Source organism: Phyllostomus discolor, chromosome 2 (genome assembly GCF_004126475.2).
Source record: "Phyllostomus discolor isolate MPI-MPIP mPhyDis1 chromosome 2, mPhyDis1.pri.v3, whole genome shotgun sequence".
Lineage (NCBI taxonomy): Eukaryota > Metazoa > Chordata > Mammalia > Chiroptera > Phyllostomidae > Phyllostomus > Phyllostomus discolor.
In genome coordinates, this window is record NC_040904.2 from 154,217,671 (window position 1) to 154,224,000 (window position 6,330).

The window sequence follows — 6,330 nt, forward strand, 5'->3', positions numbered from 1 at the left end:
AGACAGAGAGCCCAAACTTACCCGACTGCGCGGCTCCTTGAGCCGCGGCTGCGGCCAGGCAGACGCAGAGGCAGAGCGAGAGGGGGCGCGGGAGGGTCCTCCGCGGGCTCATGGAAGGACCAGGGATCCTCCGCCGCCGCCGCCGCCTCTGTCCGAGCCTCCCTTCCTCCCGCCCCGGCTCCGGGCGACGGACGGGGCGGCGGGAGGCATGACGGGAAATTCCTGGGCACGGGCAGCCGAGTCCAAATATGAGCAAAGGAGAGGAGCGAGGGAGGACGGCGGAGCGCGCCCGGCGCGGACGGGGCCCGCTGCCCGGCCTCGGCGGCCGCCAGCTCCCTCCTCCTCCTCCGTAGCCGCCCCAAGGCCGCCGGCCTTGGGGCGCGACCGGGAAAGGGAATCCCTGAGCCAGGGGCCTGCCTTTCCAACGTTGGGGCCCAAGAGCGGAGCCGAGCATCCCACCCACGGGTCCCACCTGAGACCCCTGAAGGGTTAGGAAAGAGAAACCAGGATCAGGAGGCCGGACAGCCAGCCAGGGACCAGTGGGAAGATGTTTAAGGGGTTTGAGGAGACTCGCGTGCTTCCACTAATCAGATGGGAGCTTTGGTAGTGAGGGGATAAGATCTGGCAAATACTTCTAAGTGCGGGCGGGTGAGACTGGAGCCCCACTTCCAGTTATGCACACACTCAAGCGAGGCATCCTGTACTTAAGAAGCAGACGTTACAACACATAAAACCACGCCCCTGCATTCCAGGTGAGGGGACCCTCTACACCAGGTGTGAGGGGTGTGTGTGTGTGTGTGTGTGTTTTCTTAGCCAAGATTACAAAGGGGCTCTTCCCAAACTTATATTTGAACACCACATATGGAGTCAAGGTGGGCTGAGTGACAATAGTTTTTCACACTACCTAAATGCTGCTTTGTAGACTTGTCATTCTTTCTGCCTCCAACTTCTTTTCATCCTCCTTACACTAGTTCTGTATTATTGTAGCTTGTCTTAAGGGCAATGTTGAAATTTACTCAAAAGGTACTACCACTGATGATCAAATGTCAGTCCCGAATGTGTGATTACAGGCCTAAGTCAGTAGTTCCCCCACTTGCCTTTGACACTGATAACTCCTCCGGGATTCAAGTCCAAATGACCCTTAGCTTTTCAAGGGAACGTAATTATGTCTTAATTATTGTAATTTATTTATTTTTACTCACACTAATGGGACAGGCCTTGGGGATATAGGATGTTATGTAATTACTTGTAAACATTTTAAGATGCTTACAGAAATGATTTATTGATGCAAAATACTTAAAGGGGTAAATGTCAAACATATTTAGAGTGTGGATTATTCTAACACGAACTAAAGTATGGTAATTTGTATATCACACTGTTTGAAAATGCCATATGTATTTGAAAATCAGAAACTTTATTTCAAAACACATTCAATTTTGGCAAAGTATTAAGGCCCATATGCCAAAAACCAGTCCATTTGCTAGTGGCTCCCTGTAAATCATCTGATACTGAGAAATGCCACATCCCTGGCAAAGGGACAGAGTCCACACTTAATGTACTAACAGTAATGGTGGGACTAAGGAGAGATGACCCAAGTAAACTAACAGTAAATAAACTGATAGGGCAAATAAGAGATTTAAAAGACATACAGCATTATTGTTCAATTTAGGTAACTAGAAGCTGGATAGTGGGAAGGGAAGACTCAGGAAACTCTTGACCATTACCTCCTTTTCTTCTTTTTTGTGTATTTGAACATTGATTATATAAGCACCTGTTTTTTTTCTTCCCTCACAATACCTGGCATAGTTCTTTGCCCGTAGTCTAAACATTTATTTAAGAACTAGAGTAAAATGAGCACAGTCATTTGTAGATTGACATATAGGAACTCCCTAAGTGTAGAGAAAAGCTTATTTCAAAGGACTGTAACAGTTATGACTATACTTAAAATACTTCAGTTGACTTTAGATACACAAGTGTAAAATTATAAAGAATGCAATATCATCACCACCTAATTCATGTTAATATAATTGGAGAGTTCATTTACTGGATCAACTCTGCTAACATGACAGCAATACCAGCAGCTATTCTAAAGGCTTGAATAAGTATGTTAAAGAGAGGAGAAAAATAAACTGTTACTGGGTGCATAATAAGTGTCAGGTACTGTGCTAGGTGTTTTACACATGACATCTCATTTAATCTTTACAGATATCTGTAAGCTCATTTTTTTTTAATCCCTGTTTTACCGGTAAGGAGACCAAGGCATAAGTAAGTACATTAGGCTGTCAGGAAGGGGTGAAGTAGTGTTGGAATTCCAACCTCATTCCAAAGTCCATAGTAAGTTTTATTCTTTTACCATATTAATCTGTCCCATTTTCTCCACAATTAAAATAAAAGTGGCATTCAAAAGCTGTGTTCATTGGGCTCTTGTGGTTTTAAGTAACCGGTGTGCACTCCGGTTACCTCAAGCAGTAGAGGTAAAGAATACATGTGGAAATAAGAGCAGAGACCTAACCTGCTTGTCCAGTTGTCTTCTGTGGGCCTGGGCGGTCTGGGCCTGCACCTTTGGTAGGTACCAGGAGCAGAAGTTCTACCTACTCTCTGACCACATTCCTGTGAGTTTTTTACTTTACTGCTATTTAAATCATATATTTCACAATGTTTTCTCTCATGTCTTTTTTATCATAATCTTAATAACAATCATGTTAACACATTACCTTAAACTTTGTTTGTTTTTAAGACAAAGGACCCAGCGGATGTAACTTCTTTCCCTGTTTTCCATCTACCATTCCTCCCCCATCCTAGTGTGTGCCGGAGACGTGAATCGTAACAAAAACTGATGTATGTGGTATCAACACTCCCACCAACCCGAGTCTCTTGAGAGGTACACATGACCAGCTTTTGGGCCTGTAGGACGCAGCCCCAGCACACTGCTGCCACAGCTCCTCACAAAATGTCTCTGAGCACAGCCATAGTTCAGGTTGCACAACCACAGCTTTTCCCAGTTCTGCTCCTACCACCAGCTGCCATTTCTCTCTGTAGCCCCAGGGGAAATATTTGCTTCTATCACCATTGTCCCTTAGAAAGTTCTTGCATGAGACTATCTCATAAGTTACTGAGCCTATAGATTGGCTACCTCCAAGCCAGGGGTCCTCTCCAACTTCTTCAACTCATGCTGCACAATGTGATCATCTATGCTAAAACAAAACAAAAAGAAAACTGTGGTTCTGCTTTTTTAGGGGCAGCCTTTTTCAAGTGGAATCTGTAAGCACGACAGGCATGCAAGCTGTAAACACTCTGACGTACTATTCTCAGCTTTTTAGTAATATCCCCTGAGCCGCTATGCAAAGCTTTGGGACAGTCCCCACTCCACAGACCCCAAGGAATATCTTGGTTGAATGCCAACAACTGCAAACACAAGCATGGACACGTTAGGACTAGATACTATTCAAAAGTCCAATCATAGTGAGAAGCTCCCAAGTTAGTACTTAAATTCAGTGACTATTTATCAAGTGCCATTTCCTAAACCAATAATGATCAGTTGGAGAGTAAGAAAATTATCTCCTAGGAAGATGTAACAGGCTCTCCAAGAAGAAAGTTTTTCAATCCAAACTCCCCAAATCCTGTTTCCTTATCCTAGGAAGTAGAATGCTGTCGCTCTCGCCCCCTGCTGAGAACACTGGTCTGAACTGAAAGAAGTGTGTCCTGCGCCTCAATGTGCTGGGCTGGGAATGGAGTTGAGGAGAGCTATCTTCTCAGCCTCACGAGAGACACCAAGTCAGTGCTGACTGGCTAAGGGAGACGCCTGCCAATTGCTCTCAGATTCTGATCCATGACACCCTTTAAGTCCTCAGGTACCAAATGCACTAAAATGACATGGACTGCACCATTATAGCAGCTGGGACCCCTACTGAAAGAAGACTAAATTAAAGTGAGCATTTTTGTTCTGTTTATGGTAAAATGGTTTGCCTGCATCTCAAATGACATTTTTGTTAAAAAAAAAAATTTACACAGTTGAAGCCGTTCCTCTTGTTGATTAATTATGGAAAGATTTGAAGTATGTATTCCCATGACTGATGCGCTGCCTGATCCTGCCAGTTTGGCCTGTGGATATGCTACAACAAGTGATAAAATATTTAACAAGGTTCTCAATATTATAGAGAATTAAATAATCCTCTCTAGACTAGCAAAGCTGTTTAGCTTTTGGCAAGATTGCATCACATAAAGTGGTATATGCAAAAATCAACTACATAACACAGAGTAAGATGAGGAGGGGCAAAAATAAACTTTTTAAGTCATACCAGAAGACTCTGATGGGAGACTTGATTCCACTCTTTTCCTCAGTCTGTTCCTCAGCGCTTTCATAAGACTATCTCACCCCATGGTGTGTGTGTGTGTGTGTGTGTGTGTGTCCAGTGTTTAAAGGTGTGTATTTTTCACACAACTTGTCCATAACTGCAAACCATCTCCTTCATGTGTTCTTTATCCAAAGTGGTTACAATCTGATCCAGTAGTACAGGAACCCTGGCTGGGCTGGGCTTGCTGGGAAACAGTATGTTGCTCTCCCAAATGGTGCCTGCTTACACGATTCTCCTCAGTACTAACTTCTGCCTAATTTTCACTCTGCAAGCTACCGTAAGGGCCAGATCTCAAAGTAAGATACAGTTCCTCTCAGTGGTCAGCGACTTGGGCTTTGACGTCAGACAGATCTAGGCTCCAGCGCAGCCTCTACCATTAAAGCTTATGGGACAATGGACAAGTTACTTAACTACTCTAAGTCTTGCTATTCTTTCTTCTCTGTAAAATGGAAAAACAAAGGTACCTACCACCAGGAGCCTTAGAACTATGCTAGCAAATGGTAAATGTCAATATAGTACTAAATTAACTTTTGTCATTGCTTACCCATTTCCAATCTCCACAAAGTCACTATTTGCCTTGAAGTCTTATCTGATATGATTTCCTTCATCTGAAATGACTCAGAGTTTCTTCCCACAGCTCAGCGTCCTACATTTGTATTCATCATTACAGAAGTCTGTTCAGAATTAGTAACCCTTTCAACACATCTTCTTCAAATTTACTTTTTATATTTATACCCCAAGCTACTAACAGTAACTATGTTTCCAAATATGTTTTATGTCTTAACTTCCTCAAAATAATCACATTAGGAGAATATACAATATATGAATGACTGTTCAAACCATTTGTGAAAACCAGTTTAAAGTTGCTATCAAAATATATAATGCAATTTTAAAAATATCTTCAACACAGGAAAATCATTTTGTATTCATTAATTTAACAAATATTTACTGAATGCTTACTATGCTCTAAATAGACAAAATATAAACCAGTAAAATATTTAGTATGTTAGAGTAATAATTGCTAATAAAAAAAGTAAATAAGGCAGATGTGGTTGCTAAAAGCATTGGGGCAGTAACGTTGAAGGCACGAAAGAAGGAAGGAAGCCATGCTGGTGTCTGAGAGGAGGAGCAGTGAGAGAAAAGGTCACACCCACGGCAGAAGCAGGTCTGCCTGGCAGGACCGTTCAGGAGGCCAGGATAGGAGAAAAAGGTGAAAGGAGGTGGTAAGAGGAGCATTAGGTGTGACTGAGGAGACAATCATATAGGGTCTTACAGGCCATTATAAAGACTCTTCATTTTATCATGAGTGAGATGGGAAACTATTATAGAGTTTTAAGCAGAAGAGTGATGTGATCTGACTTAAATTTTAACAGAATAACTTTGGCAGTTCTGTTGAGCAGTGCAGAGACAGAAGCGGAGACCAGTTAGGAAGTTCTCAAAGAAATCCAGGTGAAAAACAATGGAGATTTTGAGCAGAAAGGAAGCAGTGAGGTGGGGAAAGTGCTCCAACTGGAAGGAGGGGTCTGCAATATTTGTTGACAGATGAAATGTAGGGTGTGAAAGAAAGCTAAGGATGTCTATATGCTTTTTATTTTGTTTTTTTTCTTTTTCCCCTTTTGCCTGTGCATTACTGAATTGCCATTTCCTGAGACAGGGATGACAGCAGTAGATGGTGGGGTAGAAACATTAGCAGCTCAGTTTGGGGCATGTTAAGTTTGAAATGGCTTATTTAAGAATAAAACACATGCATTGGAGAACCCACAGTCAGTTCCCTGTCACTCCCCACCTCCACTCACGTGCCCGTGAATGTGTGAGACAGGGCAGAGCCTCATGGCCTGACTTGATTGGATGGTGTATGGTATGTACAAGAAGGAGGAAAGGCTCAGTGAGATCCCTTTCAGTGGAGGAGTGCTTGTTGGAAGATTCAAGAAGAAAATCCATTTGAGATAGTAACACAGACCTGAAGGCAGGCCAG

General features: G+C 43.0%; 1 protein-coding gene across 1 annotated transcript in view; it reads right to left on the bottom strand.

Moving 5' to 3' along the window:
* Positions 1-201, bottom strand: part of MSRB3 (methionine sulfoxide reductase B3) — a 168,643-nt gene extending 168,442 nt beyond the window's left edge. The window contains exon 1 of the mRNA XM_028532201.2: positions 22-201. The gene's annotated coding sequence lies outside the window, so the exon portion shown is untranslated. The remainder of the gene's footprint in view (positions 1-21) is intronic.
* Between the last annotated feature and the right edge of the window lie 6,129 nt (positions 202-6,330).